Raw genomic sequence first — 25836 nt, 5'->3', positions numbered from 1 at the left:
ATTCAAGTGTTTCATCTCAAACTCTTCACCAATGTTTTTGTCTCATTGGTAAACAAGTACACTAACTGTTGGAGAAAAAATATTAGACCAAAATTGAAGGCGGCCACAGTTTTTTAAAAATTTATACAAATCATTTTCACGCAATAAATATTGAAGGGGTTTACGTTTATTTCACACTTTGTTTGATTATCAAAGTTAATAATTCATATTTTTATGATGAATTTTCATATTTTAAGATTGAAAATCTAGCTCTGGGACAAGGGCAAAACAAATAATAATATAAAAATAAATAATAGACTTAAAAGTGACCAAGAAGAGAAACACAGATGATCTTTGCATTACAGAGCAGAATAATGGTCTTTATTTTTATGGACTTAACACATCCTCCAAAATGACCTGGGTCTTCATTGAAAAGTGAAGTTAGTTCTGAGAAAAGCTCTTGCAGCATTTGTTTACAGATGCCTTTTGGTTTAATGTTTTGCATGTTTGATGTTTTGCATCTTTAAATGTGATTTTAAGTTTTCAAAAGTGGCCAAATACTTTTTGGGGTCACTGTACATGATTAATGTGTTTAAATAAAGATTTTCCTCACTCAACTCATCAAATAGTAATATTGGGATTAGGATAACTGGACATCAACAGAGACATTAAAGGAAGGAATTTAATACCACGTGATGGACTTAAGAGTGTGCTTTGGAACATACTTTACTTTAAAGTAGTTAAAAGCTGAACAGAATTATATCCAGTGGATAATTTAAGCCGAAGTGCTTTCAAATAGGTTTCTCCAATAGGAATAGGACAAAATATTGTAATATTTAAACTAAATATGTAGCCTTTTAAAATAAAATGCTAGCTTTTCAGTTTTTATTCTACGCCTGCCTGTGTATATTAATCTTGGCCGATAAGAAGTAGTTAACAATGCATCTCCGTTTTCTTTCCTATTAGAATATTGAATCTGTGATCCAAGGGGGTCTTCTTCTAAAAGTTGATTCATCCATTTACAGATCTTATTTGCATGCTTAAATTAATCTGGAAAATAGGAAACCATGGTGATGGATGCAGAGGAAAAAAACCCCACACTGGTCGTAATTAAGTGTGGATTTGCAGTCTTTGTGTGTCATCATGCTCTTAATCGCATTTCTCCACAGATCTGGAAATAGTGTTAATGAACTGGGCTCTGTACTGACAGGTGTAATTTTCTGCATTAAACGCAGTTTGGTGGAAGTCTGTAAACTTGAACGATTAAGCCCAGCATTATCACAAAGCTCAACATGGCATTGCAGAAATAAAACGCCCTAGTAAACAGGCCTCTTGCATTGCAGTATGCACTTTGTCTGTATCAGAAAATAAAGAGGTTTTTTTTGTGTTTTTCCCCTGGCTAATTTCACCAAAACTGAACAGTTTTAAACATACAAAATGTTTATTTTTCAAATTGAAGTAAAGGCTGAGGACGCAGCACACAAACACACACACACACACACACACACACACACACACATACACACACACACACACACACACACACACACACACATGTGTATATACACTATATTGCCAAATGTATTTGGACATCCCTCCAAATCATTGAATTCAGGTGTTCCAATCACTTTCATGGCCACAGGTGTATAAAATCAAGCACCAAGGCATGCAGACGCTTCTACAATCATTTGTTTTGAAAGAATGGGTTGCTCTCAGGAGCTCAGTGAATTCAAGCGTGGTACCGTGATAGGTTACCACCTGTGCAATAAGTCCATTCATGAAATTTACTCACTACTAAATATTCCATGATCAACTGTTAGTGGTATTATAACAAAGTGGAAACAATTGGGGACAACAGCAACTCCGCCACAAATTTGGTAGGCCACGTAAATTCACAGAGCGCGGTTTGCACATACTGAAGCGCACAGTGTGCAGAAGTTGCCAACTTTCTGCAGATTCAGTAGCTACGGACCTCGAAAATTAATGTGGCCTTCAGATTAGCTCAAGAAAAGTGCGTAGAGAGCTTCATGGAATGGGTTTCCATGGCCGAGCAGCTGCATCCAAGCCCCTTACATCACCAAGTGCAATGCAAAGCGTCAGATGCAGGGGCGTTAAGCATGCCACCACTGGACTCTAGAGCAGTGGAGAGGTGTTCTCTGGAGTGACGAAACACACTTCTCTGTCTGGCAATATGATGGACAAATTTGGGTGTGGTGGTTGCCAGGAGAACGGTTCTTGGGGATTATGGTGTGGGGTTGTTTTTCAGGGGTTGGGCTTCGTCCCTTAGTTCCAGTAAAGGGACTCTTAATGCTTCCAATACATTTTTGACAATTTCATGCTCCCAACTTTGTGAGAACAGTTTGGGGATGGCCCCTTCCTGTTCTAACATGACTGTGCACAAAGCAGGGTCCATAAAGACATGGATGAGCGAGTTTGGTGTGGAGGAACTTGACTGGCCTGCACAGAGTCCGGACCTCAACCCGATAGAACACCTTTGGGATGAATTAGAGCGGAGACTGCGAGCCAGGCCTTCTCATCCAACATCAGTGCCTGACCTCACAAATGCGCTTCTCGAAGAATGGTCAAAAATACCCACAACACACTCCTAAACTGTGTGGAAAGCCTTCCCAGAAGAGTTGAAGCTGTTATAGCTGCAAAGATTAAGCTTTATAGCTACAGATTAAGAATGATTATAGCTACAGATTAAGAATGGGATGTCATTAAAGTTCATGTGCATGTAAAGGCAGGCGTCCCAAAACCTTTGGCAATTTATTGTGTGTCTGTGTGTGTGCGCATGTGTAGTCATATGTGGTTTATGAGGACACAAATGTATGACATGGGTATTACAACCTAAACATGGTTTACAAATAAACCAAATGGCTTAAAAACATACTAAACTGTTTTTGGAAAAAAAGAAAAGGCAAAAATGTTGTGTGATGGGTAGGGTTAGTGTAGGGGGTTAGAATATACAGTTTGTACAGTATAAAAACCATTACGCCTATGGAGAGTCCCCGTAAACCACATATTCAAGAATGTGTGTGTTTCATTATTATTTATAATTTATCTTTTTTATTTATATGTTTATTTATATTTCCTTTTAATTTTTGAATTTCTGGAAACCACTGTAAACTCTAGTACACAGGGTACTAAGAAGTGGTGTAAACAACAGCATACTAAAACATTAATGACCCATTACCGGTGAACTTTATAGGTTTAAGAAGCTGTAATAATGTCTGTCTTATAAGATTAAATTTGTGGGAATCCATAGGGGAATCCATGCAGGGTCTCTTAAGATGTCCGTTCATTTAAAAAAAAATATATATATTGCTGTTTAGATTGTGAGCATCTTTGCCATGAGCTAAAACACAACACTAGCTGAGTTTACATAGACCATAATAATCTGTTTGTAATCAGACAATAAAAAAAAATAAACAAAAGTCACTTGTAACTTGTCAGTCGAATTGAATTGGCCAAATCCAATTTAAATTTAATTCGGGTTGTAAGGGGTGGTTTAAACCTTTTCTAATCCCTTCAATAGGACAGATCATAACTGGAAAGTTCTGCACATGTCCAATGACGTATGACGCACAGAATGAGCTGTTCTTGTTGAACATAGTGTAATAAATGACTGTTGTGTCAATCTAAAATTCTCCTTCCACTCATCATCTATGAAGTGCTGAAACTAGCAAAAACACTTGCGTCGGGCCTGGCGCCGCTGGTGTATGATAGGGCCTATACATTTCAAAGCAGTTTTCAGTCTTCTCTCACTTCTCTGTAAGCTGGTTAGAGGTTGAATTAAAGTAAATGGCTGAACCTTAACAAACAGTTAAGACAACTTAATTAAGTATTAAAACATGCCATCCAGTAATTTTTTTTTTCACCATATACAAATGTGGTATGTCCACATTTGGTAAGTCCAAATGTGCATCATGTTATTCCAAATGTGTGACTTTCTTTCTTCCATGTAAAAAAGAATATGCAAGCTGCTCTTTTACATATAAACTTGAGATCTAGTCTACAAGTCTTTTACTTTTATGGTGCTTGACAGCTCCAGTCATCATTACCTTTTATGGAAAATATATATAATATAAATATATATAATATATACCTTATATGGAAAATAGCGGCCAAGATATTCTCTGCAAATTCTCCTTTTGTGTTCCACAGAAGAAAAAAAAAAGAAAGAAAGTCATACGGGTTTGGAACAACATAAGGGTGAGTAATTGATGACAAAATTATTTCAAATTTGCAAAGTGTTGCTTGTACAAACTGCCTAGTATCCGTAAAACGAATAACAATTTTTTTCATGTAGTTCATGTTTCTGCATATAAAGGCACAAGATTTCAAGTAGATGTTAAGCGCTGTGCTTAATTTTTCAATCAATCCAGAAAAACCTAAATATAAAAATCACACAGACAAACAGAAATTTGCTTTCTCTTAATCTGATATTGTGGAATTGAATGGAATACTAACCGAGTTACGCAGCTGCCTTTGTAATAGGGAGTCCCTAGTCATGTCACATGACAAATTTCTGTTTAATCCAGTCTGGCATTGATCTAAGACCAAGAGTTTAGGGCTAAATAAAGCATGTTAGCTTTAATCTATGTCTTTGGGGACGTCCAGAGCTGTAATCTCTTCAGCTGGCGCAGGCATTTCTTAAAGACAAAGGAAGCACCACTGAGCTTACTGTGTATGATCCATTTCCCTCCTTCATCTGGCTCCTTTTTCACTTTCCCTCATTGCTTGAGCTTGTACTCTCTATCTATGCCTTGTGTTTTCCTCTACTATTTTATTCTCTGTTCAATTCCAGCACAATTTATTGATATCCAGGGGCGAATTTACTAAGCAGTTGCTTCACCTGGGTTTCATTCATTAACCACCCACAATGCAGTTTAACCAGACGCTCTCTGCACTGGTATAATACTGTACTGTGAGTATTCAAATTAGTCATTGTCTTTTCAGCGCAAACACATTTATAATAAATGTTCTTTCCATAGAGCATTGCAGCAGTAATCAATCAAACAAAGATCAAGTGATGGATAAGAGCTATGGGAATACTAATCTATATGCACAGTGTAGTCAAGCACACTTTGAGCATTTTAGCCATATCATGCTGTATGTATCATATTTGATGCAAAGGTCAAAACATTATTAACATGATCAATACTTTATATACAATCTTGGGCCCTGTTTACAACTGACATTAAGATGTGTTTTGGTCAATTGGATCACAAGTAGACGTGGGGGACGTTTACACCTGGTGTTTTAATCCGTCTCTTTTGCCCACTTTCAACCACTTCTGTCCTGATTTTTTCGAGGGAAGGGGTCTATTGGTGGGTAAATGTATGGGCTTTTTCAGAAGTTTCGATGTAATGGACAAAATAAGCTTGAGTGATTTAGGTATGAACATGACCGGAGACGACAGAAATACGAGCAGCAGTTTTCTGTTCTGACAGCCGCAAGACCACACTGAACACTGTGAGTGTGTGTTAGAAATCAGGAATTGGTGAGAGAACATTATGCTTGGTACGTTTTTCATCTTCAAACCAAATTTGGGTCTTCAGCCAACAAACTATAAATCCCATCTGGCTAGAGCACTTCCCATAATGTTTACGCATTAGGTCAGTAGGCGGTGAGTAGGTGGTCTTTTGTGGCTGTTCAAACCAGGTTTGAATGCATTCAACCACATGAGCCTTTACACTACGAAAGCAATCCAGTCGAATGCGCTTTTCGACTACCTCTGGAAGTGGTCAAAGTGGACAAGCTTATAATCCTGTTTACACCTGTATTTAGGGTCGTCCGCTTGTGATCTGATCGGCCAAAACGCATCTTAATACCAGGTGTAAACAGGGCCTTATACATCTTATATACTTAAAGTATTTTTTCAGTCTTCATTGTAATGCACACATTAAAGGGATAGTTCACCCATAATGTTGTCATAATTTACTCACCCTCAAGTTGTTCCAAACCTGAGTTTTTTTCTTCTGTTGAACACAAGATAAGATATTTTGAAGAATGTTGAAACTAGATAGTTGACAGTAGCCATTGACTTCCATAGTAGGAAAAAATAATACTATGGAAGTCAATGGCTACTGTCAACTGTCTTTAATTTTGTTAATTCATCCCTTTTAAAATTATCATCAAATAATTTGATTGATTGGTAAATTAAATTAATAATTTAAATAAAAGATGACTGATATTTGTATTGTTATATACAAAGCCTGCTCTGGCATTAAAAACCTCACATATTTTCACATTAAAAATGTGTTTGATACTGTAATTTTATTGATATAAAATAAAGCTTGTATAGTATTATTAATTGCATACACCAGCATCCAAAAGTTTGGGGGTTGCTTACTCCCAATATATTGTAAAATATATATGTTTTTTTAAATAACTGTTTTGTATTTTATTTAATTTAAAAATGTAATATATGTGATAACAATGCTTCCAGTTTTCAGTGTCACACGATCCTTCAGATATCATTCAAAAATGCTGATTTGCTGCTCAAGAAGCATTTTTTATGTTTAACTTTTTATTTTTTATTTTTTTAAACTGATCAATCTTTTTTTTCAGGATTCATTGATTTGAAGCATTTATTTAAAATATTATAAATAATAAATATCATCAGAATATCAACAGAAACATTATAAATATCATTGCTGTCACTTTTGATCTTGCTGAATCCATTGTTTTTGTCCACAAGGAAAAATGAAAAGGTCCCTTTATTAAAAAAAAAAAAAAAAAAAAATGCTTTAAACAGAAAATGCAGTGAAAATTGTATTTGAGTGTTTTAGATGTCAGTAAATTGCCATAAAAGCCTGATGAATCAAAATGATAAATTAACCTAAGACTCCGGACCGAATCGCAAAATTGAGAATTACGGTGTGCAAATTGCATTTCGCACAGTTTTTGTGATCACGTTTGTGTCATTTTCTTTAGTGAACCAGACGCTAAAACAGCATAGCACGTCCAAGTAAATTACGCTTTGAGCAGAGACAATTTTTAGTAAATTCCCCCTGTCATTTTCTCGTTCCATTTTCTCACTTCTCTCTCATCTCTTCTTTCTCATTACTCTAGTGTTGGATCGGTTTCCATCACCATGCCGCACCTGTCATCCAGTTTCTGCTTTCTTCAATATTCTCTTGCATTTTTTCATTCTCTTCATCACTGATGGAGGGACATGGTCCTGGCGTGGATGGACGACAGGGCAGGTTGATCCGCTCCAGTTCCCACCTCTTTTCCTTTATTATATTCTCCTGTTCTTTTCTCTGTGGGGGAAATTTGATTAGGCTTGCTATTACCTTCAGTGGGCACCTTTCACCCTGCCATTTATGAAAGGTGTTACTGGAGAATAAGAGCTACTGACAGACCGAGACAGAAAGAGAGAGAAATACTGGGAAGAAATAAGATTGCATCATGCATACAAAGACAAAAAAGAATGGATGACATAAGAATAAGGAAGAGAGAAGGGAAGCAGGATGTGGTTGTGTGTTTGTGTACAGTCAGCAGCTTTTGCTGCTGTACAGGGTGTAGTGTGCCATGTACGTTTGTTGAATCTGTCTATTGCATGGCAGCTTTTGTTTGTGTGAGGACGGTCAGAGCTATATTGAGTTTTGAACAAGAGTTCACCGTCTCTTTTACTACAGAAGATTGCCAGAGGCATCCCGCAGACACGCGTAAACCTGCGCATGCATAGCATAGGCAGAGTTTCGCTTTGTTGGAACTGAATCAAAAGCAGCATGTATACCACAGAAACCTGGATTTACACCGACCTTTGATGCTCGATGGCGAAGCTCGAGGCGGTTTAAATGTTCTTAAAAAAGAATAAGAATTGTGGGAAACATAAATACAAATATAAAACAAGTGACATTTAGATTAGTTATTGAATATTAGTGTAGTTGTGTATTGGTCGGGACCGCCCCCTGTCCCTTCAACCTCATGATCTCTCCAAAACAAGGACCTAGAGTGGACCTGATCTGGGCACAATTTCCAGTTCATGCAGCCTTGAAAATTGGGCTGGATGATATGGCGAAAACTATGATCACAATATTTGTTTCCATATCGATATAGATATTTATCACGATTTATAATTTGATAATTCGATTTTTTTATAATCAGATTGACTTTCTGTCAGACGTCTACAGAAGTTCTTATTGAAGAATTAACAGAGGTTTTTGTTTGGTTTGAATTCACCATTATGGTGATCAGTGTTTCATTTAGTTGGATAGTTTGACTTGACTTTTTAACATTATTTACCTCTAGTGTGGACCTACAATTTTGTCAGTTTTTATTTTTTTACTATAATGTTTTTATTTGTATTTTTATAAATGAGTTATCTGACTTAAAAAAAAAATGATATGCCCTTTTAGTCTTTAATATTTAATTATAATTTGAGAATCCGTTACACTCGAATATGTCACAATAGGGAAGAAAAGTCAGTCGAAACTTCCGGTTCATGCCTTTAAAATTGGGCTGGATGATATGGTGAAAAATATGATCACACTATCTTTTTCCCATATTGATCGATATCGATATTTATCATGATTTATAATTTGATAATGCTGACACCTTGAAGAATATCCCAACAATGACTGAAGTCTGGAGAAAACAGAGGGTACATTAATGAAATCTTGGAATATAGTTTATTAGCAAAAATAGAATAACATAATGTTAACTTTTAACTGTGCAAACATGCCTTTTTTTGCTTTAAAACAAAATAATTTTGGTTGCATTGTTTTTAAAATAGTGGCAGCAAACATAAAATATTTGAAGGACAAATTCTATAAAAAAGTTCACTGTTAGATAAAAAAAACATTCTAAAATATCAACTATGCACTGGTTTTACATCTATCATTTAGAGGTAGAAATTTGAGTAAAAAGTGCAAAATGTATACATTGTAAACCAGTCATTGTGCTACACAGATTAACATGAAGCTGCATTTTTGATCTCTTGTGTTGTTGATGGGATGGTTTTCAGGTGATGGAAAAGGTTTGTTGCGCTTCCCACCTTGTTTGGAAACGAATGATGACATATTTTCCAGACTGTGCCACTTTACACACAACACATTTTTGCATGTGCTTTTTCATTGCTTTTCTATGTAAATATGCGCTAGACATGCGTGTCTGACCATTGCCTAAAAACGCCTAAGAGAAGAATGGAACTAACACTGCGGACCCTTGTCTTCATGTGTAAGGTTCTACGTAGCCGATGTAGTCATGGTGTATGAAAAAAATATGAGTTGGGAGGGACAAATAGTATTTTGATGCCTTTTGCATTTCTCATTGCTTTTCTGTGTAAATATGCGGTAGACATGTGGTAGACAAGTTCTACGGGGCCCCAAAGGGGTCATGGTGTATGAAAAAAATATGAGATGGGTGGAAAATTGTATTTCTATGCTTTGTGTTTCCCCAAGAAACTTTGCATCCACTCGTAAATCATTGTAATTTTGTTTATTCTCACACCTAAAAGTTTCTTGAGGTAATGAAAAAGTTTTATGAGCGACCACAAAGTTTCTCGGAGTAACGCAAACGTTTTGCGAGATAATGCAAAAGCCTTGACATATAATTTTTCAATTTTTCTCCCATTATCATGTGCCTTTAGGGGTTCCATAAAGTTCAGATTTCTGTTCATTTATAATTTTATTCAAACTATCATTGTCTTTTTACTGGTGTGCTGAACAGCCACTTTTAAAATATACTTGCAGGTATTTTAAGGTAATGTAAACACTAGTAATCAGTCTATGTTTTATTCAAGTGAACCTGCCTCAGACAATGTCAAGTTCATCACTGGTTTGAGGTTAATCAAGTGACATGACTGACTTAACAACGTTCCAAAGAATGTTTCATTATGTTCTGATTGGTTGAAAAGCATGGGCTGGTCACCTGACTGGCTTTGATTTCTCTTAGTAATATCTATCCAAAGAATAACATTTTCTGCATCTCCTTTTATTTTTGACTACGGGAAAAGTCACGTGGGAATGACATTTAATTTTTGGGTGAACTATCCTTTTATGACTATCCACCATGACAACATTCTGGGACACTAAGACCTCTCAGGATATTTTAATGCGCTTATGAGACAGCGGGTACTTTATTATTCCTCTTTATATGTAAGAAAACTACAGCATGTCACCCATGCGTAAAATGTCAGGTCAACTATTTTACTTTGTGTCCCAGAGAAAAATTAATAAGATGGGGAGGAGACGTCTTGTGTCGTTAAGGCTCCCAGCTCCAATCGTTAAACGAAACTATTTTCATCAACTCATTCTGGTTCCTCATCTGTCTCCATTAGCTCTGCGCGGTTATTAGTGCCGTAATGTTCAGATAATTCACAGCGGACGGTCAAAAGACACAGACCTGCGATGGCGTGCTAGCCTATTTCAGAGCCGCCAAACAGCGCCACAGGGGATGATTACAGCAATCACGTTGCATTACAGTCGAATGAAAAGAGCACACAGGCTGCCCATATAAACCATATGCATGCTCGGGACAAAGAGTTGAGCTGTTGTCGTTGTCGCCTGGAACGGAGTAGTCGTGATGTTCGTGATCAAGGCTATGAGATCATTTCACAGTCGTATTTAGCACAAAACTGCTGTATTTTCAGTCTTTTTCATGTATGCCTAGTTGTAGGCAGGGTTTTATAATCACAGAGGCCCCAAATTTAAGATAGTTAGGGCGGTTTGGGGGCATATGCTCCCCTGAGAAAATGATTTTTCTTTCTCTGATCTACATACAGTCTTGCTCAAAAGTTTACATACCACTTGCAGAATCTGTGAAAATGTGAATATTTTTTTTACGAAATAAGAGGGATCATATAAAATGCATGTTATTTTTTATTTAGTACTGCCCTGAATGAGATATTTTACATTAAAGATGTTTACATAGTCCACAAGACAAAAAAAAAAAGCTGAATTTATAAAAATGAACCTGTTCAAAAGTTTATGTAAATACTTTTTTTTTTTTGTGATGGTTGTTCTTGAGTCCCTTGTTTGTCCTGGGCAGTTAAACTGCCCAATGTTCTTCAGAAAAATCCTCCAGGTCCTGCAAATTCTTCTGTTTTCCAGCATCTTTTGCATATTTGAACCCTTTCCAGCAGTTACTGTATGATTTTGAGATCCATCTTTTGACACTGAGGACAATTGAGGGACTCCAATCATTCACTGATGCTCCAGAAGGAAACACAATGCATTAAGAGCCGGGGGGTTTAACATTCTTACCTAATTTCATAATCTCGTACCTAATTTGTCTTCCGGGAAACATGCAAGTATCTTCCATTGCTTCCGAAGGTCATTAAAATAAGAAAAATGTGGACATCTTCATCCTGTTCAAAAGGTTTCTTAATGCGTTGTGTTTCCTTCTGAAGTGAATGTGCAAGTTTGAACCTTTTTTTATAGTTGTGTTGGAGTCTCTCAATTGTCCTCAGTGTGAAAAGATGGATCTCAAAATCATACATCATGCTGGAAAGGGTTCAAATATGCAAAAGATGCTGGAAAACTGAAACATTATTTATGACCACCTTCCTAATATTGTGTTTGTCCCCCTTTTGCTGCCACAACAGCCCTGACACGTCGAGGCATGGACTCCACTAGACCCTGAAGGTGTGCTATGGTATCTGGCACCAAGATGTTAGCAGCAGATCCTTTAAGTCCTGTAAATTGCAAGGTGGGGCCTTCATGGATAAGACTTGTTTGTTCAGCACATCCCACAGATGCTCAATTGGATTGAGATCTGGGGAATTTGGAGGCCAAACTTTTGAGTACAACTGTATGTGCAAGGCCAAAAAGAAAATGGATAAGAAATATAGCTTTAAAACCATGTCAGTGGGCAGTAGGCTATTTGACAATACCTGCTCTCTCATCTCCATCTCAATCTTTTTTTTTTTCTCTCAGTCTCCTCATCTTGTATTCTCCTTCTAAAGTTGAGCTTTGATAGTCTTTTCCTTTTTTTTCTGTCAGTGAAGAGAGTAAACATTGGGTCAACTTTGGGTCAACATTATAAAACGATATTTAGCCTATATGTATTATTAATCATATTCTTAGACAAGTGATTTTCTGTAGGCTACAAACACTAATAAGTTTATTAAATGAATTCACAATATGTACACAATATGCACATTCATTATTAATCTTATGCCTAATATGATGAAAATGGCTTTGTTAATGTTTCTTGTCCCCTCACATTGACAGTTACTAATTACAGTAAGTGAATCACGTAAATTAGGGCCTATTTTCAATTCAAAATGGATTTTTAATTCGAAATTAGACAAAAGTGTATGAGTTTGCCAGATTATTTTTGTAAAACAGCTATCAAATATGAAATGGGTAACACTTTACAATAAGGTTTAATTTGTTAGTTAAAGGGTTAGTTCACCCAAAAATGAAAAGTCTGTCATTAATTACTTACCCTCATGTCGTTCGACACCCGTAAGACCTCCGTTCATCTTCGGAACACAAATTAAGATATTTTAGTTGAAATCTGATGGCTCTGAAAGGCCTCCATTGGCACAATGGCACGGTTCACTCTCAAGACCCTTAAAAGGTACTAAAGACGTCGTTACAAAGTCCATCTCACTACAGTGGTTGTAAAATAACTTTATGAATCGGCGAGAATAATTTTTGTGCGCAAAAAAAACCCTAAATAACAACTTATATAGTGATGGCGATTTCAAAACACGGCCTCATGAAGCTTCGAAGCGTTATGAATCAGTGAGTCGAATCATGATTCGGATCGCGTGTCAAACCGCCAAACTGCTGAAATTTGGCGATCCAAACTGCTGAGTCATATGATCCTTCTGAAATCATTCATTTAAGCAGTTTTGCTGCTTAAGATTTTTGTGGTAACCATGATAATTTTTACAGGATTCTTTGAATAGAAATCCTTTGAAATAATATACCTTTGTAACATGCCATTACTGCCACTTGTGATGAATGTAATGCATTCTTAGTGAAAAAAGCATTAATTTAACAAAATAGGAATATAAATTTGTACTGTCCCCAATCTTTTGAACGGTAGTGTATAAATGATAGGGGTAAATTGGTTTGATATGGTAAAGTAAACAAGACAAATAAAAATGGCACTTTGTGTCAAAAAGGTTTCTGACCCTTGTTTTCGAGGACTGTTGACACTTCACACAACTCCACCATAATAGTTCACACTTCAACAGCCAGAATTGGCCATCAGAGTCGTGAGAACACACACACACACACACACACACACACACACATACAGCCACTATCTTAACAGGCACTGCACACATTCTTGCTAGTCCATTTCTCCTGGAGAACAGCAGCATCTGAACTGGAGCAGGGCTGATGTAAATTGTATCTGACAAAGCCAGTGCCGAGGGAAGCCATTCCTAGGCCCTATCTTCCTTCTCTTTTCCTCTACCTAACCTTTCTGCTTTCTCTCTCTCTCTCTCTCTCTCCTCCAACTCCAAACCACCTGTTGCTCTCTGTAACGGCTTCCCATTTCCAAGGCTGTGCTTGTCTTCAAGGAGATTGCTTTATCCACAGGTCCCAGATAAAGTAAATTGCTTTGTCTGCTTTTGAATGCATGGCATGAGAAACCCTGGAGGGAAATATGATCAGAAATGAGCACCGAAAGCAACACATGCAGATATGCAAACATAAACACACAGACTGCAGACTACTATGCATGCAAGCGTGCGCGCGCCATGCTGGGTCCATTTTAATCAGCAGTTCATTTTGATGCCACATTGATAATACAGCTCACAGCAGGCACAAACACACACACAGGTGTTTTAAACATCTTTGATTGAAAAAGTGGATCAGTAATGAAAATGAGGTGGAAGTTATTTGACTAATAGCGTACATGATTGTTATTGTTTGGATTCACAAACATTCTTGTTCCCAGAAATCTGAACGAAATGGACTGAAATTTCTGGTTTGTTGTAAAAGAGCCACAGGGGCCACAGGGACAATAATTAGCATTTATATGAGGGACTTTTTTCATTATGTATCATCTGTTGCATGTTGTGGTATTGGGGTCATAAGTGTGATTCTTCGAAAAGGGACCTTTGCTGAAAAATTGTATTGTGTTTTAAAGGTCCCATCGCATGGATTTTTTAATTATGTTATAATGTTTCCTGAGGTGTACTTATATTGTTAGTGTGGTTTTTACATAAAAAAGTCATAATTTAGAAGTAAAGGCATTTTTTCTATACTGATATTAGCCCTCTGGCTTGAATGCTCTGTTTCAAGGGACGTCTGATGTGAGATGTGTCTGATGTGAGACTTCAGTGAAAACGCCCACTGTTGTGATTGGCTGACATCTTTGCATATGAAATCAGTATTAGATTATGTGGTGGAGGGGGCGTGGTTTAGCGAGATCTGCAAGCACTGCCAGTCCAGAGAGAGACGGACTGGGCACACAAGTTGTTGAGTTGTTGAGAGCGCAAGTTTATTTTGTTTGTATCTGAGAGTTCTGAATAAACACAAGTCCCAGTCATGCGAACCTGTCTTCTTCCTCCTTATCCTACGAACATTGTAACATGTGGAACCCCTCTCGAATACTTTTACTACGTTTTTTTACCATCACAGCCGTCGAGATGAACGAATCGTGAAAGTGTTTTATATATTTGAAAAATATATTTTTCGATCTTTTCCCATCACATGAAAGGCTTGAGCATTGAGTACACAGGCAGTCTGTTGATCTCGTCATTGCAGTGCTATTTCTCTGACAAAATGCTTTGACCACAACTAACAGCAAACACGACATCGACATGAATACAGGAAGAGCTTTGTTGTGCAGCATAACAGCGTCATTCATTATAACGGCAGATACACTCGCGACGTGTGATTGACAGCTCTGAACATTATAAAGAGAGTGTTCTTTGATCGCTCTCTGTAATCATTTAAATAATGGATTTGTTTCATGCACAGCAAATTCTGGTTTTTGGAATAAACTCCCTGTTAGTTAAAATCAACTCAATCTGAGTGTACATGCGTGACCATCAAATAAACTCCAGCGCAGAGTTAAAATAACTCTGCTCTTGGAGTTGAATTTTTAACACTTTTTCAGAGTTAAAATTTAACTCTTTCTGGAGTTAAAATACTAATCCTAAGGAGAGTAACTGTAACTCTGAAATGTAGTTAATTATAATATAAACTCCTTAACAGTGTTAAAAATTAACACTTGAAACACATTTTATTTAACACTTCTTAGAGTTAACATTTATTTAACACAATATGTTTTATGTGGAAATGACTACACTGAACACCATACTCTTGATTTACTGCCTTTATTTGAGCAAATTAATACATTTGGTTCAGAAATTCATTGCATGGACACACTTTGAAAACAATTGCTGTCATACTGTAAAATCTAACAGCAAAACATATAGGCAGCTAACAGAGTGAATTACGTTACCTCGTCGGCATTAAAGTTAGTGTGGAAGCTGAACAGGTTTCTTGAGCTGAGTCGCCACTTCAATTTGACGGCAAAACACTCATTTTCAGAAACACGGTGAATGTGTAACAAGTACAATTCGGTGCTGCTCCTTTAAGGGGAAGGCACTTATTTTACTCACTCGCTGAGTGCAGTCCTTAGATGGAGCACGAGCTGTGAGCTGCATGTATGCTTTATATATTTCTGTTGCTCTTTATCGTTTATTTTTCCGTTCAGTAACGCCATAAAGTGTTGCAAACTAACGTTACCCCATGTGTGCATGGGAATGGCGCTGATAATAAACCCCATGTGAAACGTCAGATAGCCTGCCTAAGTGAGTTTTGCTTGCACTTGGCTGAAGCCATTCTATCCGGTTTCTCTGCAAAGCAAATGGAAAGACGGTTAGCTCGTTTACATCGACAAAAAGCCCGCGCAAATAGGCAATTCAAATTTTGAAAAAAGTTATCGGCTACGTTCATACGTTGCCATGGTCGTTGACGTTAGTACACAGTATATAACGTAACAGCTATGACAAAACGTGTTTGTCAGAAAATATAGAACATGTTGAAATAGTTTTTTTGTTGTTGTATATATACACTTTTACCTACCTCAGTCACGACGAAGCACATAAGTCCATTATTTGTGCTGCAGAACCAGGGTCGTGTCGTGACGCACTTCTCAAAATGTAACTCCAGATGTAGTGTCAAAACACGCTCCTGAACACAAATGAATGAACGCCAAAATACAACACAGCCAGGGAGTATCCAATAACACACACGGTAGTCAAAATGAAAAAAATAACTCAACAAATTTAACTCATTCACACTTTTTTGTCTAACTCATGATTTTTCAACTCCTGAAATTTGCTGTGTGCTACTAACAGAAACCATGTGAAGTTTATCATTTTAGTCACTGGCTTGATTCCCTGATGCATTACGCTTAGGGCATCAAGACGGCCAGCGGCGGGACTGACAGTATTAAACGATTTAGAAAGAAAGTCTGTGTGAACTTGAATGATTAGCTACACATCAGAAATCACTGATCACAGATCAGGCATTAATGAACACTGTTACTCACCGTTTGTGGCAGTGCTGTCGAATCCATATGGTAAAAGTCTGTTTGTAAAGCCTGTGCTGACATCGCGACTGATAAACTGAATCCATTTTCTCCAAATTCTCTGGGTGGGCAAAGCAGAGGAAGGGGAGGTAACCGTTCCCCGTATGACGGCATACAGGGAAGATTCCAGATCGGCTCGTCTGAGCTGTCATTTTCTCAAAAGGCAGAGCAGGACACCAAGAACCCGGTTTACACTATCAAAATTTCTAGCCACTTGGGGACCATAGACAGGCTAGGGGAACTCATATTAATGTTAAAAAACCTCATAAAATTAAAATGTCATGCCATGGGACCTTTAACACTTGAACGCATACCTCTAGTCTTTAGTGACCCGAGGCATCATTCATTACCCTCCTCCTCGTTCATTTTTTTAAAGTTAGACATCTACCTTCTTAGTATTCCTCAATATTCTTATTCTAAACAATATAACAAGAAAAAAAATATACAATTGTAAAAGAATTCCTGTTTTTCTATTCATTTTTTTAAAGAATTGTATAGGGTCACTAACAACCCGATGTGTGTAACAGTGTAAGTATATTTTTCCTGCACAACAGTAATTGAATGTTTGATGACTGAATAAGTGCAATTCACCTTAATGTCTGACACACAATGATGAAGTGGCGTTTCACTCATAGTTACCGCAGGAAGAAAACAAAAGAATAGGAAGTATCATCAGCAAAACTTGAAATGGCTCAGATCAATCAGATATTAGTGTCACTGTCACTTGATGGTGGATCTGGTGAAGAAGCTGTCAGCGATCAAAATATTGATTTTGAAAATGTTGAAAATTGATAGTTTTGAGAATATGTTTGAGATGGCAAATATGAGCCAGATGCTGAATGTACTGGGAAATGAGCTCTGACGAGGACAGTGATGATGGTATAAAATATTTCCTCAAACTGAACCCTTCCAAGCTCCAAAAGGGAACACAATATGCTTTATTTTATTCTTCTGTACACTCTAAAAAAAAAGGCTCGTAATCATAGGGGAACCTTTTTTAGTGCTATATAGAACCAATTTTGGTGCTTCAGTGGTTCTTCAGCGGTTCTTCAGAGGTGCTATATAGCACCTTAGTCAAAGAACCGGTGAAGAACCTCTGAAGAACCGCTGAAGAACCTCTGAAGAACCGCTGAAGAACCACTGAAGCACCAAAATTGGTGCTATATAGCACTAAAAAAGGTTCCCCTATGATTACGAGCCAAGAACCATTTTGGTGCAATATAGAACCTTTTTTTTTTTACAGTGTAATTATTACTCTATCAGGAGAGTCTTATATTATTGCGACAGGTAGTGATCCATCCATGTTCGATAAAGATCCGGGTCGCTAAAAACCCGAATATGTAATAATGATTTGTGAAACATTCATGCATTTAAGGGTTAATAAACAAACATACTCGCATTGCACTGTGAATTGTGATCTGATGCATTTCACATTGCTGTTACATTCCATAAGAAATGTATTTTATGCAGATGTCATGTGATTGATTTCCATATTTCTAAAAAACAACTGAATACACCTATTATTGTTTGTGCCAGTGTATGATCAATACATGAGGCTAAGGTTGCTATAAAATGTCTTTAACATGTCCGGACACACAGACACAAACACACACACACCCACACACCCTCACAAATATCCTATTACTTTTGCCTTAATGCTGATGTATTTAGACTCTGTTGATTTTCCATTCGGTTTCAGCGGATGCAGATTGTGATTAATGCCCGCTGGTGGAGCAGGCTAACTCGCAGGAAGAATATGTAAATGTTTGCCATTAAGTTCACTTTCTTTAATTAGTCCACAGATTTCATGACCGAATGCCTCCAATTACAAATCAATGTCTCATTTCTGTGGCAAGCCTCCCGGGTACAACGTGTGCGTGCATCTCTGGTTGTTCCGCTGTGTGTGTGTGTGTGTGTGTGTGTGTGTGTGTGTGTGTGTGTGTGTGTGTGTGTGTGTGTGTGTGTGTGTGTGTGTGTGTGTGTGTGTGTGTGTGTGTGTGTGTGTGTGTGTGTGTGTGTGTGAGCGCATATCTGGAGACATCAAAGTCTTTTCTATTTTCATTCTGAGCTCAATCAGTCAAAATGATACATTTACCTTCCTTTACATGTTAATAGTTGCTACATATGTTTATTTGATCTAAAACGTCTGAACATTTTCCTCTTATAGTTTACAAACAAGCCTGTGTGTGTGTGTGTGTAATTAAATCAGTTGTAATTTGTAGGGAAACTCATTAGTGTTAAAAGCAGGAGAAAGTAAAAGTGCTTTGCACACACTCACCTTCACAGACGACAGGCTTCTGATAGAGAGCAAATGAAGAAAAAGTAATAGGAAAAGTGACACTACGAATAAGAGAGCTGACGTATATAAACTTTGGCTGTGTGCGTTTATCCCACTAATATGAATTTTAACTCAACTAAGTGATCTAACCTGCCTCCTCCAGTTGTTCCTCAGATATTAGCAGCAGTGCTTAGGTGTCTGTTGTTGTTCACACTGAGCTTGAACAAACTGGCAGCTTTACAGGCCTCATGTGTGATTACTACAAGCTTGTAAACAAGAAAGAAACGGCTTGTCTAATCGCAGGTCTTGCTGTTCATTGTGCTTTCAGACTTGTTAATGCTTTATTTGAATCATCCCTTGTGTCCTCTCAGTAGCCTGTTGCATTGCTGCAGTTACAAGTGGAACCTGAATAGTGGTTTATTGCCTTTAAAGGGGCACTTCAATGCTGGAAAGATGAATGTGTATTTAAACCGGGTCATTTATGTAGTAGAAATGTGAAATTATTTTAGAAGTTGGTGCCTTCTAGATTGAGAAAAGCCAGAAAATGTATTTGTGGCTCATATGGATGAAAGACAACAACTCCCAGAATGCACTTGCTTCGCTGCCCTACAAAGCCACTCTCACCGGTTACATCACTTGCCCACCGTGGCACCACCCCCACCGTCGTTTTGATTTTTATAGTATTAAAAACACTTTATTGTAATGGCCCACTTTAAACTTTCTACAAACTATACTGTAAGTAACTTTCTACATGTCAGCTGACTCTCATTAGAGTATTAGTAGATTGTCTGTTTAGTATCTGCCAACACATTATTAGGGCTGTAATCAACCAAAGAAAATCTTGGTCGACTAAAGTCCTGAAATTTCCGACTAAAAATCGTATAAAAATGACGTTAGGTAAAAAAAAAACGTTAAATTAATTAGCTGCGCACTGTGCGCAGTACTTGTTGTCTGCCTAAATGAATTATAAATAAACATAAAAAACTAGTAGGCTATTTGCAGTATATTAAATAGTTTTTTACCTAATTATTTTGCACTGAAATGAGTCTGACACACGAGTCTGTCGGCTCTGACAGCGTTGCATCACGTGCACCTGCGCAATATTATAGCCTATGATTTCCGAAAATATAGTACTATGTGATATCGTCACAAGAACTTTTGAGGAATATGCAACATAATTTAGACAATTGTTTTTGTCATATGTATTATAATAACTGACAGGCACTGAAAACGACTCAAAACGATGTAGTATACATGCCAGGCCAGTATGTGGCGCTTTAATTCTGCCACAGAAATACACTAAAAATGGAGAAGAGTTGTGGCTAGCAGGGGTACAGCAACGGTCGGAAGTGAGGCAAAATCTCACAATAAAATAACAATAAATAAATGTGCTACTTACCAGATGTGTTTAATTAACGCCTACACCCTAAACCTACCCTTACAATAATGCAAATACAGTAATTAAATGATGCAATATTGATGTGCGAATGCCCAGTGCCCGTAGTTGTATCCCTTTCTAGTCTTTCCCACGCGGGACATGGTGTGATGACATCACAGTTTCACAAAATATACGGATTGTTCTGTACGGAGGATTTATCCACTCTGGGACTTATGTTTCATGCTCCCAAAACCCCGGATCCGTGTGGACGAAACGCTGATACGGAACAAAATTTTTAGGTATACAGCTAAACGTGTCTCCATGTGAACGGGGCCTTACTTATTGTTATTTTTTTCAGTGTGGTAATAGCAATGGCAAGATCATTGGATAAAATGTGTACGTTTAATGCAATCCAATCACTTTGGATAACATAAAAAAATATCATTTTTATTATTCTGATGATATTATCACTAAATATAATCAGATCTATTTAAAATTGTTTAGCTTTGGAACCATCTTTTTCATTCATATACAGATTACTAAAGAAGCCTGAATTTCAACAAATCTGTTTATGTGAGGTTAATGTCTAGAGACATCTCTTCAGACTTATCGGTATTGCAGTGTAATATTTAAGGAATAATGTGATCAGGCGACAGTGACTGACAGTATATTATCTCACTTATTACACTGCTGCTTACCAAAATAACTAAAGAAATTGACATGAAATATTGATTTTAGAAAATATATTAGATTTATGTGAGATGAAGGCAGAATAATATGATAAATATGGAACCAGCATTATGTACTGTAGAACAGAACTACAGTATTGAACTAATGTATGTAGGAGATTCTTTGTCGGGGACAACAGTCAGTAATACAAAAATGTATGGAATACAACATTCCACTTTCTTATAACATTCATAAAGGGTCGTTCACTGTTGGTTATTAAGTGTTCTTTTTCAACCGCTGTATCCTGTTTCAGAAGTCTTTGCTTCCAGTAGTAGTTGATGTATCACATCACTGAGCTCAACTTTGTTGCATTGTCAATGGTCGCAGTCACGCATGACGCCTCAAATCGACAATTCTTAATGAAAATTAATGACTTCCGGCCCTTTAAGTTTGCACTCTAACAACATGTCAGCTTACTTTTTAGCCAGTGCTATAGACTTTTGCCAATGCGGTGACTTAAGCCTTGATTGCAGTTCATTGATTTAAAACCTGAAAAAAACACTCATGATTATTCTGTTATTCAGTGCTGTTTTTTCCTCATTCCTTCTCATTCTTTGTGATCACACAATGCTGACTAGTAACTACCATAATGCTGTTGGCTAAATGAATACTCATTTGCCGTCTTTCTCAGTGTAAGACCCAATGACGCATGAACAGCCATTAGTTGATAAATCAAAAAAAAAAAACAAAGAAAAAGAAAAAGAAAGAAAGAAAGAAAGAAAACATGCAGACGGGAATTATTCAAGAGTGAATAATTTAAGATAATAATACTAATTTTATGAAGAATCATACTAGATCTGTAACTTGTATCATGCAAATGTGGAGATCCACAGTGTCAGTCATATTCTATTAAAGGCCTCCAAAACAAATCTGTTATTTCAGGTTTGTATATAAATTATTATTATTTTTTGACAGAGGATCTCTTATAGATAGCCTTCTGTCTATATAGAGGGTCTGGCACCACCATCAATTTGAACATTGTTTCAATTTTCTTTATATAATTATTTTTTTTTTATTGCAGGCTTGCTTTCTGTGGGCAGTGATATCACAAAGTTAATTGCTCAAGGAACATTGTGTTGACTTCTGTGAATAACAATGACTTAATAAACTAAATATTAATTGTGCTAAACCAGACCAGAGTCTGACACAAACAGTTGTCAGCCCTGTACGGACAAACACGCTGAAGCTCGAGTCGCCATTGGCTAGTAATTTTTTATTGACAGTGGCTATTTGCACTAAGTGCAAGATCGGTGTAGATCGGATTGAGAATGATGATCAAAACAGATAGATTGAGTCAATCAAAACCCCCTAGCTTCAGTTATTTTCTTTTTGTGGGTTCAACATTTAATTCGGCAACATTAGTCACTTTTGATTTATATCCTGTTGAATTTTTGATGATCATGTTTTACTTTTGTGTAAACAATCTTCTATCACTTGTTTCTGCTGCTTCTTCACCTGTGTTTATATCCGGAGATTCTGTACTGAAAAAATTGTAATAGCACCCCCTACCATATAACACCATATAACAACATGAATACGAGTAAAGTAGATTTGAAGTACATTCCTATGTACACCAGTTAGGGGTGGGAGAAAAGGTTGATGCATCTCGATTCATTATCCAACGATTCAGAATCGATTCTCAAAAATTCAGAATCGATTCTGTGTTCAATTAAAACGGCCACTTCAACACTGTGCATGCGCGCGCGGTCACCGGCCAAACAGAAAAACCCGTTGATAGGTGAACGTTCGAATGCTGGTGAATTGGCTTCGTTTAAGATTAAAATGGACAAACTACGACCTGCTCAGGGGCGTCGCACCCGTGAGGACATTTTTTCTGGTGAGAGGCTTCAACACCCGCTCGTTTTATGCAGTTTTTCCGCAGCACAAACGCCTTACAACAGTCACTCCTCCGTTTCTCTGGCCGCTCTGTGTCTGCGCTCGCTGCGGCTGCCTTCCTATTTCATAAATGTATTTTGCTTATTAAATGCAAAGTTTTTAATTTAAAAAGCATTTCTAAATTATGTTCATATTTCCAACAAACGAAATTCTGAGCCAAAATAACGAAGTGGTGCTCAAGTAGGCTATAAGCAGGGGCGCGGGAAGTTGGGGTGCTGAGGGTGCTGCAGCACCCCCTGGTTTCAAAGGATTGCAATGCACATTTTTGTTCATTTACATTTATTCATTTTTAGGATTTAATCATTTATTTGTAATAAACATTTTAAGTGGCCCATTAAAAAGTATTATTTATATGTTGAATTATGTTTTTAAAACATAGCCTAAATGAGGTCATATTGTGACCGTAGCGGTGTGTGCGTATAGAAAGAGCGGTAATATTTCCTCCAGTGGAGCGCGCCTTTCTGGAGATTCTGTTGATTTCTGAAGCTCATTCCGCTCAGCACCGCGCGCTCAACCCAGAACTCCCTTTGTGACATTCTTGATCAAATATAGGCCTATCTGAAATCGGGCTGCCCCAGACTAAGGTTTTTTTTTTTCTTTTTTTTTTTCTAGTAGGCTAGTTGTTCATTTAAGCCGTTGTTCACGCAGCGTGCCGCCTCCATGTCATTGTCTGTTATAGGCTATTTGCTAATTATTTATTAAATCCGGGCAATTTGGTTGATCAAATATTTATTAAAATGAAGATATAATGTATACAAAACGAAATTCAATGTAAGGCTTTCAACAAAACAAAACTTATTGCAGGATTATTTAACTTATTGAAGACCCCCGTCTTCTGATAAAGGCTATGCATCTTATGTGTCCTGTTCACTTTTCAACGTAGCCTACATTTAATAAAAAAATAACATTATAATATTTCAACTGAAACTAAATACGTGTTTTAATGGCTACAAGCAGTGTTGGGTGTAACTAGTAACTAAGTAATTAGTGGTGCTTGCGTAGCAAGGCATCACTATTACTATCTAGCCCGAAAACGGTTTTAGTGATGCCTTGCGAAGCAAGGCATCACCATCACTCTCAAACATACATATTAGTGTTGCTTGTGAAGCAATGCATCAATATTGTTATTCTCCATATTTTTATTATTAGTGGGGCTTGCGTAGCAAGCCATAAAAATATTTAGATCGGTTTATTATTATTATTCTTATTCTTATTCCGGACAACATTTTGTCCCGCTACTCCTCCCACAGTTTTTGTCACAGACCCATGAATGAGGTGTCAAAACGTGCGGCTTATTCGGGAATGGTGTGCTATATCTTTTCTAAGGGGTCGGGGGTGCGGTGTTCGCCCCAGGGGCGAAAAAGTAGCGAAAAAAATCCCATAGACTTAACATTGCGAAAATTTTTAACGACTCATAACTCTGAGCGAGGATTTCGTAGAAACTCGTGTGTCACCACATTTGAAGAGGCTGGCAGGCCCTGTAAGATGACACATCGCAATGGGGTATAAGTTGTACCCCTGGGGCGCTAGAGCTCCCCAAATTTCCTCAAATTTCCCCATTGACTTATAATGGGGAGGGACGTCCCATAAAACTCATGCGTTTCTCTTACTATGGGAAATTGCATAGGGATTTTGTATTGACCATAGCTCTGGCTCACAGTGTCTCAGAGACAAGGGGGTGGGCTCAATTTACTCAGACAGCCAATCACTATCTCAGGATGATTGTCAACCTATGAAGCCACGCCCTAGCAACCATTTAGAGCTCCCTAGCAACTGATCCCATAGACTTCCATTGAAAGAGATCAAAGGGATATCTTTGGATAGAAGTGTCAGAGAAACATGAAGGTGGGTTTGTTTGACTCGGGGCATCAACAGCCAATCACAAATCACCTTCAACTCTTCCTAGCCACGCCCTAGCAACCATTATCAAGCAGCCTAGCAACCGTTAATCACGACCTATATCTCTGCCTCAGAACATCATAGAGGCATGGGGGTTGGTTTATATCATTCATACTGACAAGCAGCCTTTGGAGTATTGTCATTGGATGCTGCCAAGCCACTCCATAGCAACCAAACAGAGTACCTTAGCAACCGTTTACCAAGACCTATATCTCTCCCTCAGAACATCATACAGACATGGGGGTTGGTTTATATCATTCATACTGACAAGCTGTATCCATTGGATGCTGCCAAGCCACTCCATAGCAACCAAACAGAGTACCCTAGCAACCGTTTACCAAGACCTATATCTCTGCATCAGAACATCATAGAGACATGGGGGTTGGTTTATATCATTCATACAGACAAGCAGTATCATCATTGGATGCTGCCAAGCCCCCCTAGCAACCAAACAGAGTACCCTAGCAACCGTATACCAAGACCTATATCTCTGCTTCGGAACATCGTAGAGACATGGGGGTTGGTTTATATCATTCATACTGACAAGCAGTATCATCATTGGATGCTGCCAAGCCACTCCATAGCAACCAAACAGAGTACCCTAGCAACCGTATACCAAGACCTATATCTCTGCTTCGGAACATCGTAGAGACATGGGGGTTGGTTTATATCATTCATACAGACAAGCAGTATCATCATTAGATGCTGCCAAGCCCCCCTAGCAACCAAACAGAGTACCCTAGCAACCGTATACCAAGACCTATATCTCTGCTTCAGAACATCATAGAGGCATGGGGGTTGGTTTATATCATTCATACAGACAAGCAGTATCATCATTGGATGCTGCCAAGCCCCCTTAGCAACCAAACAGAGTACCCTAGCAACCATATACCAAGACCTATATCTCTGCTTCAGAACATCATAGAGACATGGGGGTTGGTTTATATCATTCATACAAACAAGCAGTATCATCATTGGATGCTGCCAAGCCCCCTTAGCAACCAAACAGAGTACCCTAGCAACCATATACCAAGACCTATATCTCTGCCTCAGAACATCATAGAGACATGGGGGTTGGTTTATATCATTCATACAGACAAGCAGTATCATCATTGGATGCTGCCAAGCCCCCATAGCAACCAAACAGAGTACC

General features: G+C 37.8%; 1 protein-coding gene across 1 annotated transcript in view; it reads left to right on the top strand.

Moving 5' to 3' along the window:
• LOC307132468 (transmembrane protein 132C) overlaps nucleotides 1–25836 on the top strand; it is a 414322-nt gene that overhangs the window by 218883 nt on the left and 169603 nt on the right. The gene's annotated exons all lie outside the window — the stretch shown is intronic.

Source organism: Gobio gobio, assembly GCF_949357685.1.
Source record: "Gobio gobio genome assembly, chromosome: 10".
NCBI classification, from domain to species: Eukaryota; Metazoa; Chordata; class Actinopteri; order Cypriniformes; family Gobionidae; genus Gobio; species Gobio gobio.
This window is presented reverse-complemented; position numbering and strand designations above follow the sequence as displayed.